Source organism: Schistocerca piceifrons, chromosome 8 (assembly GCF_021461385.2).
Source record: "Schistocerca piceifrons isolate TAMUIC-IGC-003096 chromosome 8, iqSchPice1.1, whole genome shotgun sequence".
NCBI lineage: Eukaryota > Metazoa > Arthropoda > Insecta > Orthoptera > Acrididae > Schistocerca > Schistocerca piceifrons.
The window spans coordinates 434,074,178-434,088,500 of NC_060145.1; the positions used below are offsets into that span (position 1 = coordinate 434,074,178).

General features: G+C 44.1%; 1 protein-coding gene across 1 annotated transcript in view; it reads right to left on the reverse strand.

Annotated features, from left to right (window-relative positions):
• The window catches only part of LOC124711459 (cell division control protein 45 homolog), a 143,661-nt gene that overhangs the window by 17,097 nt on the left and 112,241 nt on the right, over positions 1-14,323 (reverse strand). The window lies entirely within an intron of this gene.

Below are 14,323 nucleotides of genomic sequence, written 5' to 3' on the forward strand. Positions count from 1 at the left end.
GATGTAGACTGTACGAGAAGTCTATGGTTCCATGCTGCATTGTGCTTGTTCTTTGTTTTTGATTATGTAGTTACTCCTTGTTTTGTCTCATTGACACTGAACATAATGCAAATTTCATACTTCTGTGTAATTATTTTACATGGGGAAATAAATCTTTTCATGATGTGATCATGCATAACAGTCCTTCTGCACCGGCTTCAACATTCCATGCCACATCAAAACTAAGACTGTTACTTATGCATAAGCTGCATTGATTTTTTTTTTGTTCAGCACAAAGATGAATTCCTCACCAATGCCTACCAAGCCAGCCTCAAGTAATGGAGTTATCAGCAGGATTACAATCAAATCACCCCCTTTCTGGCAGCATAACCCCTTCCTGGTTCATTTAATTAGAGTGCCAATTCATCTTAGCACAGATAGATAAAACGAAATACAGTTAAACGTTAACTGCGATAACAGAATATCTTACGCCTCTGGGAACCAAACAATATGCTGCTATCACGAAAACATTGATTATGTGACCACAACAGTCTGAAGTTAAATAAAGTGGAACTTTGATTTCACAGTCTCCAATTTTATGTTTTTCAAAATTCTACACCATCAATTCGTAGCCCCTGTGAAAAACCCATAAGATCAATGTTAAACATTCCCTGATTTTACATTTCTTCCTAGTAGGGTTTACCTTGATTCTAAGTTTTTACTTGACGTCTTGCTTGACTTCATCCCATTTCTTCCTATTGACATTTGATGTGACTGAACGAGTTATAAGTTGCACAACAGACAGATTATTCACACCATGGATGGTAGCAGAGTTATGGGAATATGTTAGATCGTTCTGCAGAGGACAGCTATGAGAGAGGAAATGCTGACATAATCGATGTTCAGTGTTGCTAACACAACTTGCAAAATTTAGTTTCACCGCGCAATTATGATACAACTACTGCTAGGTTGCAGCGGTAATGGAAAAAAAAGACAGTGAAAGCGAAATGTTCTGGACCAGGCCGATATGTGATGAAGGGGACCAGCCACAACCTTTACTTGTGCCACTTATAACTCTGTCTAATCTTTTTTAGTATTTCCAGTGTAGTGTATTCAGCAACAATATCAATCGTCAACTTTTTACGTTCAAATACTGAGACTCAAAAAATATGATCTGTCATAATCGAGGATATGTTGCCCATTTCTGGCTAGTGAACTTTTATTGGCTGGCATCTTGTTAAGTCACCCAATAGCCAGACCAGCAACCACTCCACACTTACATATGTAAAATGAGCTCACCTACTGGATGTGTGGAAAGAGTGAGTGGCCCTTCAGTGACAGGAGTGCTGGTAGGGGTGAATGCATTTTGTGAAGAGCTGAAAATAAACTTTTCGTGCAACTGATATGCTTAGACAGAGGTGTCACACGGAAATAGAACAAGGGTTTTGCGACAGCACATTTTAAAGATTTTTTTTTTTCAAATCCGGCTCGATACAGTTTGAACAGTTACATGCACCTCATGTATACATTTTGCGCTACACAATGGAAATTGTAAAGATTGGTAGCAGTGATAGAGGTCATGAAGCAAAACTGTAGCACCTGAGCTTTGTTTCAAATTTACGTTTTACATAGTGTTCAGAAATTCACTGAGCTGACTTCTAATAATCCTGTAATGTCAATTCAGGAATCAAACTCATTTTTTCACATCTCTGTTTCTATCATCAAGCCTAAAATAACATTTAAATGGTGGTGAGCACATGAAGTGCAGCTGATAAGAAAAGCATCAAACAATAACAGCAATGGAGACAAAGTACATCATTAAGCACATGTCCGCATTTATGCCTATGGCTTAACCACTTAGCTTTTGGGATGTTTTTGGTTTATTCAACACATTAATCAATTTTTTATTTTTTTCTGGGTGAGCACAAAGGAAAATCTGTCAAAAATGTGAGTTTTGAACGTATAATTTGTGGAATACCATGCTGGAAAATAGCTCAATTGCCTTGTACCCAGATGCCTTCTTCAATTTTGTGACGATTTTCTACTTGTTGTTACAAATCTGTGATATTTTAAAAAACTGATGAAATTCATCACCACAAATTACCATATAAACATTGCATTCTACATTTAATTTCCTTCATTTAGATTTATTCAAAGTATTGGAGAGGACTGCGATTTTTAATCATATATGCCAATTACATGTGTTTTAGGTAATACTTTGAAGGGTTTTAATGTTTTCCTCAATTCTGCATTTTTTTCAACTTCGCGGTTTTTAAATCTGGACTGCACAAAAATGTAAAACAAAGGTTTCACTGTATCTGGAAAAGCTTCAACAAACAGCCGAATTAGGTAACAGAGCTCCATCACAACTGCTTTGTTGTCTGCGTACTCTTGCAAGTAATACTGTCAGTGATGATGTGTTACACAATATATGGCTATCCCAACTACCAGAAGATTTTAACAGCATGTCCTGGAGATTTGAATGCATAGCACAAACAGCTGATCGTGATGATGGTTAATGCACAAGATAACTCAACCTCAGAGACTTTGTTGTCACTACTGTCTCAACTAGCTAAGCTTACAGTACAAGTGAACGTTCTACAAAAAGCACAGAAAAGGCAATGCACAAGTTCATGATCAAGAAGTTGAATTCTTTCACCAGTGGCACACAACATATTTTGTACCACAGAAAATTTGGTGAGGACATATGGAAGGGTACATCACTGTGTAAAGCAAATCGTCATGCATACAGTAGCAGCTACAACCATATCCACCTGGGAACACATGTTGTTTGTTTATTATGGACCAGAACTCAAAAGTGCAGTACCTGATAGACACCAGAGCAGAAATACCAGAGTATTCTGCAATAAAGTTACCATGTTGCAGCCATGACGATGGTTGACTGTATGCTGCAAATGCTACAAAGATTATGACATATGGACACGTCACTTTACTACTCAACCTTGGACTCTGGCGTACCTTTGAGTGGCAGTATGATCACAGCATCACACCCCATACTAGCAGAAGACTTCTTTGTGTTCTACAATCTGGTACCTAACCTATGTCAGCAGCAATTAAGCGATAACTGGGGACATGAAATATACACGACAACTAACAAGTTTCCCGGAGATCACCAGGCAATCAATAATATTACCACCTGTCAAACACTTGGCAAATCATTGTGTCCTCACTACCATCAACTTATGCACGCTCTCAAAGTTTAGCTTTGGATAAATTACAAATTATCAAACAAGAGTTCCATAGCATGTCAGCTGAACATATCTGCTGTTCTTGAAGTAGCGGCTTCACAGGGTACCCAAAAAGGACAATGGTTGGCACCTTTATGGTGATTACCAGCGACTGAATGCGAGAACCATTCTGAGCAGATATCCTGGGCCACATACAGAGGATTTCTCTGCCGGTGTACAAGGCAAAACAATTTTTTCAACAATAGATTTGATCAGAGTATACTATCAATACGGGCCTGGAAAAATTTGCATTTTGCGATAAATGCGAAATAGATGTGAATTCTGCCTCAAAACGCTAAAACCCGAAATAACTTAATAGGTGCTGTTTCATAGCGAATTGTATCCAGATGAGCTATTTATCAGAGACAGTTTGAAACAGCTTTATTTTATGCATACAATGTCAAAAACGTTATCAGTTATGGCATTTTACATAATCTGGCGAATCCCAATTTGGAAAGATAATTTGCGCAAGAGACTACTTGCAAAATAAAGTGTATGAATGCAACAATGTATCAATGCCCTCAATGACCTGGTGCCACACCAATTGTGAACAGTTAAATGGTCTATTTAAGAGGAGGAGGAGGAGATTAGTGTTTAACATCCCGTCGACAGCGAGGTCATTAGAGACGGAGCGCAAGCTTGGGTGGGGGAAGGATGGGGGAGGAATTTGGCCGTGCCCTTTCCAAGGAACCATCCTGGCATTTGCCTGAAGTGATTTAGGGAAATCACGGAAAACCTAAATCAGGATGGCCGGAGACGGGATTGAACCGTCGTCCTCCCGAATGCGAGTCCAGTGTGCTAACCACTGCGCCACCTCGCTCGGTGGTCTATTTAAGATCCACGTCCATAATGCAACATAGTACTCAGTTATGGGACCTAGCATTTTAAAAGAAAGAAACACTTACTATTATTTGTTAGCTAAAGCTCGAAAGGTAGTATGATGCGGGTAGTTTTAACATTGCATATTAGGAGGCAGATGTTTTGAACTGTAGTTGCGTTGAATATCGCCTGAACTACTTTGTTAACAATACGCACTAACTTCAACCAGCAATTGTGCGGTAGCCGTTGCAAAATGCTTTGTGTTGTGTGTTTCTCATTGATTTCTCTTCTTATTTCAAAATAAGTGAAACCACTAATTCTGGTCCATCATGGATTTCGATTTTGACCCTTACAACACCAGAAGAGATTGGTGATCCCTATGACAATGAGTTAGTTCTGCTGGAGGCTGTTGCCCAGCGAAATGGAGGCGGGGCCTGTTTCCCCGCACTGCTCCTTCCCCTGTGACGGTCAAAATTCTAGTCTTGTTTATGCTCATGGCCATCTGCGACTACAGCCTATGGCGCCCACCCTCTGCGCTAAAGTGATTGGAAAACAAAATCTAACATTTTTTGATGGCTCCGAAATTCTTCCCCTAACATTAACATTGAGTTGTCGTGCATTCGGTTCTACTTCAACAGTAAATGTTGACAAGTTCTAACTGTAGCGTTGACAAGCATGGGTCGCAGGACTATGAGCGCCTACAAAAGATTGAAATTAGTAGTCTGTAGATTTTTTAAATCTTCAAAATGAGCAGGACAAGACAAATAATGTCCAGAAATACCTTATACCGGAGACGCATTTAATTAACTGGTGGGAAGAAGCTTCTGCTTTTCAATAGAACAATCATTTTTGACAGCTTAAATGCACCCAAACAAAGAAAAGAAATGCCATTTCTGAAGAAAAAGGTGTTCAAGTTTTTGCAAAAGAAAAACATTCCAACAAAAGTTCCAAATCAGCACTTTTTTTAGCAGTATATTTCAAAGAACTAATAATTTGTTTGTCTTCACTCATGTAGTGTGACAACCTTTTAAATTTGTGCGTCTAATCATATACTATCAAAGAAAATAGATGAGAAGTTTGACAAAAATAGATCCAAAATTTGCAAAAAATAGATGTGAATTTTACCAAAAATAGATGCTACATTTTCCAGTCCCTAACTATCAGATTCCTAAAGACATTCCTAACATGGCTGTCACCACATCGTTTTGTTTATTTGAGTTCAAACAAATGCCATTTGGGATTTGTAATGCAGCACAGACTGTTCAGTGATTCATGGACAAAATAACATGTAATCCAGAATTTTGTTATGTATAGATAGAGACAATATGTTCATTACATCTACATCTGAAAAGGAACACACACAGCAGTTGACAAAGTTGTTTGAATATTTGGATACAAAAGGACTAACAGTGAATGCATCAAAACATATTTTTGGCATCAAGAAGTCCACTTTTTTGGCTACACAGGGGATGCACATGGCATCTGACCACCACAAGACAAGGTGGAAGCCATATGTGAATACTCACAGCTGGTTACAAGTCAGCAGTTGCGATGTTATCTTGGTGTAATAAATTTCTACCAGCAGTTTTCGTCACATCATGTATCAATAATAGCACCACTGAATAACTCCTAAAGGGTGCACATTGACCAAACAACAGACTGCAATGGACACACGAGGCAGAGTCTGTCTTCGGTGCTATCAAAACAGCACTAGCTGATGCAGCTCTACTAGCACACGCTGAAGCAAACACACTGTTAGCATTAATAGTCGATTCTTCTGCTAACATAGCTGGAGCAGTGTTACAGAAGAGGATAATCCACTCGCTTTCTTTAGTCAAAAGCTGTCACCCTCACAGCAGAAGTTGGCGATGTATGATTGTCAGCTGTACACAGCCTACACTGCAGTAAAAAAATTCAAGCATTCTTTGGAAGGCCACCATTTCAGTATCCTTATGGACTATAAGCCGTTAACATATGCCTTCAAAGTGAAGCCAAGAAAGACATTGCCAAGACAACTGAGGCATATTGACTACATTGGCCAATTTACAACCAACATCATCTACATGCAAGACAAACTTAACATATTGAGGCAATGGATGTAATTGAGCTGCAGCTATTGAATTTGATGCCATGGCATGGATGAGGAGCTGCATACATGGCTTGTGCAACAATCAGATTTTCAACTACAAAAAGTGACAATACCATGCACTAACATGGAGTTATACTAAGATGTTACCAAGCTAAAGCCTCAGCCATTTGTTGTGCAGCTATTTCGAGCCCAGGCAATCGCTTCATTGCACAATCTAGCACATCCTAGAGTGATGAACCACAAAGGCGGTTAAACAATCTTTCATCTGGCCCAGCATGAACACTGACTGCTAATCATATACCCAACAATGCATGGCCTGTGTAAAGAACAAAATCACACTGTGTGTCAATGCAAATGGCTCTGAGCACTATGGGACTCAACTGCTGAGGTCATTAGTTCCCTTGTGTCAATGCACCACTAGGTACATTTATACTGTCTAACCGGTGATTTGACAATGTCCACATGGATTTTGTAGACCCACAATTAATGTCTGAAGGCTGCAGTTACTGGCTTACAATTGCTGACAGATACTCAAGATGTCAAGAAGCATTACCTATGGCAAACATCACTAAAGACATTGTGGCGAAAACATTTTTCAATGGACAGATTGCACATTTTGGTGTACTGTTGAGCATAATGACAGATCAAGGAAGCCAATTTGAGGCTTAACTCTTTCAGGCCCTAAGTTGCGATCCCACATGTCAGTTTTGTCTAGTACAATCTTGGGAACAAACACGACGCTGCACATTTGTCTTTGCGGATTTAGCAATCTGTTTCAAGTGCTATTGCACAATGATGTGGTATGCGGACCACTGCAACACCCCTATGAAGCTCCATGTACAGTAATCAGTCGAGGCAATGACAGTTTCTAAATCGAGATCCATGACAACCTAACACTGTTGTACTTGACCATATCAAATTAGCATTTAAAGATTCACAGCCAAAAGAAAAAGAACTGACATCAAGAAACACGAAGAAGGGACAGGCAGCAACTAAAGATCCTTCCCCATGACAAGCTACATAGGAGCCTCGACAAACATCGCATGCTGCCATGCAAGAAACATCAGCAGGCCTACCACCCCACAGCTAGAACAACATACCAATCCCAAGGAGAAGCTCCAGAGTTTCAAGAAAGGTGTGAGAACGCGATCTGGACAGCAAGTCACATTTAACGAGAAAGAGAAATATCGCTGACATTCATGGGAGTGGGGGAGGTGTGTGTGTGTGTGTGTGTGTGTGTGTGTGTGTGTGTGTGTGTGTGTGTGTGTGTGTCCCACTATATATACACTATGTGATCGAAAGTATCTGGACACCTGGCTAAAAACAACTTACAAGTTCGTGGCGCCCTCCATTGGTAATGCTGGAATTCAGTATGGTGTTGACCCACCCTTAGCCTTGATGACAGCTTCCACTCTCACAGACATACATTCAATCAGGTGCTAGAAGGTTTCTTGGGGAATGGCAGCTCATTCTTCACGGAGTGCTGCACTGACGAGAGGTATCAATGTTGGTCAGTGAGGCCTGGCACGAAGTCAGCATTCCAAAACATCCCAGAGGTGTTCTATAGGATTCAAGTCAGGACTCTGTGGAGGTCAGTCCACTACACAGATGTTATTGTCGTGTAACCACTCCGCCACAGGCTGTGCATTATGAACAAGTGCTTGATCATGTTGAAAAATGCAATCGCCATCCCTGAATTGCTCTTCAACGGTGGAAAGGAAGAAGGTGCTTAAAATATCAATGTAGGCATGTGCTGTGATAGTGCCACGCGAAACAACAAGGGATGCAAGCCCCCTCCACGAAAAACACAACCACACCATAACACCACCACCTCTGAATTTTACAGTTGGAACTGCACATGCTGGCAGATGACGTTCACCGGGCACTCGCCATATGCACACCCTGTCATTGGACTGCCACATTGTGTACCATGATTTGTCATTCACACAACGTTTTTCGACTGTTCGATCACCAAATATTTACGCTCCTTACACCAAGTGAGGTGTCGTTTGGCATTTACCGGCAAGATGTGTGGCTTATGGGCAGCTGTGCTCGTCCATGGAATCCAAGTTTTCTCACCTTCCACCTAATTGTCATAGTACTTGCAGTGGATCCTGATGCAGTTTAGAATTCATGTGTGATGGTCTGGATAGATGTCTGCCTATTATACATATGACCCACTTCAACTGTCAGTTAACAGACGAGGTCAGCCTGTACGCTTTTGTGCTGCATGTGTCCCTTCACATTTTCACTCTACTATCACATCAAAGACAGTGGACCTAGAGATGTTTAGGAGTATGGAAATCTCACATACAGATGTATGACACAAGTGACACCCCATCACCTGACCACATTTGAAGTCCGTGAGTTCCGCAGAGCATCCCATTCTGCTCTCTCACGATGTCTAATGACTACGGAGGTCGCTGATATGGAGTACTTGGCAACAGGTGGCAGCACAATGCACCTAATATGAAAAACGTATGCTTTTGGGGATGTTTGGATACTTTTTATCCCATAGCATACACACACATTGTGGTACAGTGATGCACACTGTATGGGAGTTCCATGGTTACGTGCTATATTGCGTTTATTCTTTGTTTTTTATTTTACAGTTATTCCTTGTTTTGTCCCATTGACACTGAATGTCATGAAAAGTGTGTACTTCTGTGTAATTAATTCACATGTGGATTTTTTTTTTTTTTTACAAATTAACCACTCCTATATACTTTTCTGTATTATTCTTACATTGATTCTGAATTATTACTATTTTTTTTTAAATTTTACTACCGACTTGTAATCTATTGTAAGCTTTTATTCTGTAATTATGTGTAACACCAATGAACATATGAAATGTGTAACAATCTTGAATACTGAATACATGAGGTAAAACTGTGGTGTCACCGCCAGACACCACACTTGCTAGGTGGTAGCTTAAATCGGCCGCGGTCCATTTAGTACATGTCGGACCCGCGTGTCGCCACTGTGTAATCGCAGACCTAGCGCCACCACCAAGGCAGGTCTCGTGATACGAGAGAGCACTCGCCCCAGTTGTACGAGAACCTAGCTACCGCCCAGTTGTACGAGAACCTAGCTACCGCCCAGTTGTACGAAGCCTTTCTCTCTCATTAGCCGAGAGACAGAATAGCCATCAGCTAAGTTAATGGGTACGAACTAGCAAGGCGCCATTAGCCATACAGTGATTGTACTTAAAGTCTCCTGTGTATCGTCAAGAGCGATGTACCACAATGATATTAAAGATAAGTATTAATCCAGCTCCGTACTTTTCTTCCTAACATTAATTACGTATCCTGTTCCAGTACATCACGCCCGTCTGCGTTAGTCTAGCGTGCATTTTCAGCCATCTCAACTTCACGGTGTCGGCCCAGATACCGACACAACATTGGCGACGAGTCTACAAAGGATCTTGTGTTTTGCTTTGCCCTAATTTATTTGTGTCATGGCTTCGCCAGATGTACTGTCCGAATTTTATCGCTTGCAGAATCAGCAGACGCAGGCGTTATTGGATGCCCTTGGACAGCTCGTCGAGGGTCAACGTGCGCTGCACACCGATGCGGCCGCCGCCGCTTCTTCGCTACCGCTGCCACTAAACGCTGTTGCACCTCCCTTTCGACCATACGTGGCAGCCGATGAGACCTGGCACGAGTGGTCTCGCCAGTTCAACTTTCATCTAGCAGCCTACAGAATTCAAGGTAAAGAGCGGCAGCCGTTTTTGCTTTCTTGTGTCGGTGTGTCCACATACCGTGTGATAGTGAAATTGTTTCCCCGACGCGACGTAGCAACTCTGTCCTACGAGGAAATTTTGTCTGCTTTAGATGCCTATTTCAAAGAAACAGTTAATGTGGTTGCAAAACGGTATACGTTCTTTCGTACAAAACGTACGGCCGGTCAAACTAATAGGGAGTGGGTAGCAACATTGCAAGGACTTACTAGGGACTGTGCCTTTGAATGTGACTGTGGTCTTTCTTATTCAGATACAATGGTGCGTGATGCAATTGCACAGAACGTTTCTGATGTTCGCATACGGGAGCAAATTTTGAAACTAGTTAATCCCTCCCTTCAACAAGTGATAGACATATTGGATAGACAGGACACACTTGACTGTGCTCAGGAATCTTTTGAAACTTCGTCAGCCGTGTGTAACGTTAACCGGCCCGCTGGACGCGCTGCGCGGCCCGGTAACCGGGCCTTGCGCACGTCGACACAGCGGCTGCCGCGTGCTAAGCCAGGTGTGCCGCGCCAGCACACAAATGCAGTGAAATCATGCCCGCGGTGTGCTACTAGACATTCGCGTGAACATTGCCCGTCACGCCAAGCTATTTGCTTTTTCTGCAATAAGAAAGGACATGTTCAAAGTGTTTGCCAGAAAAAGCTCGGATCAGACAATCACTATCATTCCAGGCCCTTTGCTTCGCGCCGGAATCGAACCAAGGACACTCAGGCTCGTGGACCTTCGCCTATGGACATTCATGTCGTTAATTCCACTTCGTTCAGTGACACTTTCTCTAACAGTGACTGTGATCGTCCCACAAAAACTGTGCGTCGACGTCGCCGGAAATCACGTCAATTAGCAAGTGATGCTGTACCAGTGTCTATTCAAATTGCACGAAACAGTCGCTCTTGTCGTCAGCAGGACAATAAACTTTTTGTGGACTTAGACTTTGAAGGCAAAGTGATACCATTCCAGCTCGATACCGGAGCTGCAGTTTCATTGCTCAATCATGACACATACAAACAACTGGGCAAACCTCCGTTGCGTTCCGCAAATGTTAAGCTAACTACATATTCCGGACAGAAAATTCCTGTGTTAGGACAGTGCAGCCTTCTTGCGACATACAAGGGACAAACAAAACTTGTGTCATTTTACGTTCTTCGTTCTTCTTCTGCAGTGAACTTGTTTGGTCTAGATTTATTTCAGTTGTTTAACATGTCTATTGTAAATCAGGTCCTATCAGTGAATCAGACTGTGCCTACAGACAGTGTTTCTCGGCTGTGTGACGAATTTGCAGACATTTTTGCACCGGGCTTAGGTTGTGCTAAAAACTATGAAGCACATTTAGAACTGAAGGTAAACGCGCAACCGAAATTTTTCAGGGCGCGCAATGTTCCCCACGCATTGCGTGATGAGGTCGCAAGAACGTTACACGATCTCGAATCACAGGGTGTATTTGAACGTGTGCAAGCTTCTCTCTGGGCCTCACCCTTAGTAATTTTGCCAAAACCTTCCGGAAAATTGAGACTTTGCGTGGACTTCAAGGCCACAGTGAATCCACAGCTAGTGACTGCTACTTTTCCTTTGCCCCGCCCGGAAGATCTTTTTGCTAAACTGTGCCCGGGAAAATATTTTTCAAAGTTGGACCTAGCCGATGCGTACTTGCAAATACCGGTGGACGACGAATCCCAGCGCGTATTGGTGGTTAACACGCATCTTGGATTGTACCGCTTCACAAGACTGCCATTCGGGTGTGCATCCGCCCCTGCCTTGTTTCAGCAATATTTACAAACTATTTGTGCGTCGGTCCCTACTGCAGCAAACTATCTGGACGATATAGTGATCTCCGGACAGACAGAAGAAGATCATCTTGCGAACTTACGAACATTTTCAGGTCTTGCGGCAAAATGGTCTTCGCTTGAGGAAGGACAAATGTGTGTTTTTTGCTCGTGACTTACCATACCTGGGACATGTCATTAATGCCCAAGGCATACATCCGAGTCCAGAGCACCTCCGTGCCATACAAGAATTGCCTTCCCCTCAAAATGTGAAACAGCTACAGAGTGTGTTGGGTAAAATTAATTATTACAATAAATATGTGCGCAATGCCTCTTCCATTTCAGCTCCGTTTCATCGCTTACGCCGTCAAGGTGTTCCGTTGGTCTGGACGACGGAATGTGAACGCGTCTTTCGCCAGTTGAAATCGGCGTTGCTTTCTAATACTTGCCTTACGCCATTCGATCCCCAGAAACCCCTTTTGTTGATGGTAGATGCATCGGATTTCGGGATCGGTGCTGTGCTTGCGCACAAAGTTGGCTTCCATGATCGCCCTATTGCCTTTGCGTCCAAATTGCTCTCGTCTGCGCAAAGAAATTATTCACAGATAGAGAAAGAAGCTTTGGCTCTCGTGTTTGGTGTTACTAAGTTCCATGATTTCTTGTATGGTCGTCACTTTACCATCATCACAGACCACAAACCTTTGACATCGCTTTTTCATCCGACCGAGCCTGTACCTCCACGTACAGCGCAGAAATTCATTCGCTGGTCTATTTTCCTCTCGCAGTACCGCTACGATATCTTGTATCGGTCCACTGCTAAGCACGGAAACGCCGATGCGTTGTCCCGTTTGCCTGTTGCTGAGGATAAAGCATTCGATTCTTCCGAACTTGCTTGCATGTTCATTGATTCGGAAACCGATGAAGTGGTCGAATCGTTTCCGATTGATTTTCGTCGTGTCGCTACAGCCACAGCTGCTGACCCTGTCCTTGCTACTGTTTTACGTTTTGTTGCTACGCAATGGCCTTTGTCAAAGTCTCGGATCGAGGATCCGTTGGTTCGCCGATTTTTTGCTCACAAGGAGAGACTTTTTGTTCGACGTGGTGTTTTGTTGTTGCGTTCTGATAATGATCAGTCCAGAGTCGTGGTCCCACGTTCGTTACAGTCCTCTGTTTTACGGCTTCTTCACCACGGACATTGGTGTATAGTGCGAACGAAACAACTTGCTCGTCAGCACTGTACTTGGTTCGGAATCGATGCTGCGATTACGAATATGTGTTCTTCGTGCCCGGCGTGTGCCGAACAACAGTCCGCACCGCCGCGGAAAGTCTTTGCGTGGCCAAAAGCCACTTCCCCTTGGCAACGCTTGCACATTGATTTTGCTGGTCCATTCTGGAATGCTCGATGGTTGGTTCTGGTCGACGCCTTCAGTAATTTTCCTTTTGTTGTCCGGATGTCTTCCACGACGTCCTCCGCCACCATCCAAGCGTTGTCTGCTATCTTTTGCATTGAAGGTCTTCCGCAGACTATTGTTTCCGACAATGGCCCACAATTCATGTCCGCAGAATTTCAGTCTTTCTGCCAGGCCAATGGTATTCAACATCTGACATCCGCGCCGTTTTCGCCTCAGTCCAACGGTGCCGCTGAACGATTGGTCCGGACTTTCAAGTCACAGATGTTGAAATTGAAAGAGTCGCATTCTCGGGAGGACGCATTGTTGCTCTTTTTGTCTTCGTATCGCTCTCAGCCCCGAGATGGTCGCTCGCCGGCTGAGTTGCTCCACGGTCGTCCTCATCGCACCTTGATGTCTTTGCTGCATCCGCCACATCAGGTTCCTGTGCAGCGGCAGACTCCTGCTTTTGCTCCAGGCGACGTTGTATTTTATCGCAACTATCGAGGTTCACGGCGTTGGCTCGCAGGGCGCATTCTTCGCTGCCTCGGCCGCGCGATGTATTTGGTTTTGGGGGCCTCTGGTGAGGTGCGTCGGCATCTCAATCAGCTGCGCCTCTGTCGTCGCTCGGGTTCTGCCGCTCCCCGTCTGCTTTCAGCGACGGTGCCGTCCGGTCAGCGCCCTGGGGACCCATCTACTGGCTCGCCTCATCCCCAGGTGTTACCGACGATGCCTTCCATTTTGCCCCATGGCGACGCGCCGCCGCCGCTGCAGCAGCAGCAGCCGCCGCCGCCGCCGCCGCCGCTTGTTCTCCCGCCGGCGCCGCCCGCATTCGACGCTTCGTTGCAGCCGCCAAGCGCCTCCCAGGGTCACGCGCCGCCGATCGCTTCCCGTGACCAGCTGTCCTCCGCCATGGAACTCCCGCCCGCTCCGGACCACATGACGTCATCGCGCGTCGGCTACCCCGACGCAATGGAGGTCGACCCTTCGGTACCTCCTGTCTCTTTACGGGCGCATACACCGCATGTTGACGTGCACCCTGGACTAGTTTTTCAGGCGTTTCCTAGCTCCCCTCGGACCGGATGGCCGGGTGCGGGTGGCACAGCCTCGCCTGTTGTTAGGCTCCCCACCTCATCGCATACGTCAACATGTGGTCCTCCCCACGGCGGGCGGAAGCCTTATCACACGACCGTTCGCCGATTTGCGGGGGAGGAATGTGGTGTCACCGCCAGACACCACACTTGCTAGGTGGTAGCTTAAATCGGCCGCGGTCCATTTAGTACATGTCGGAC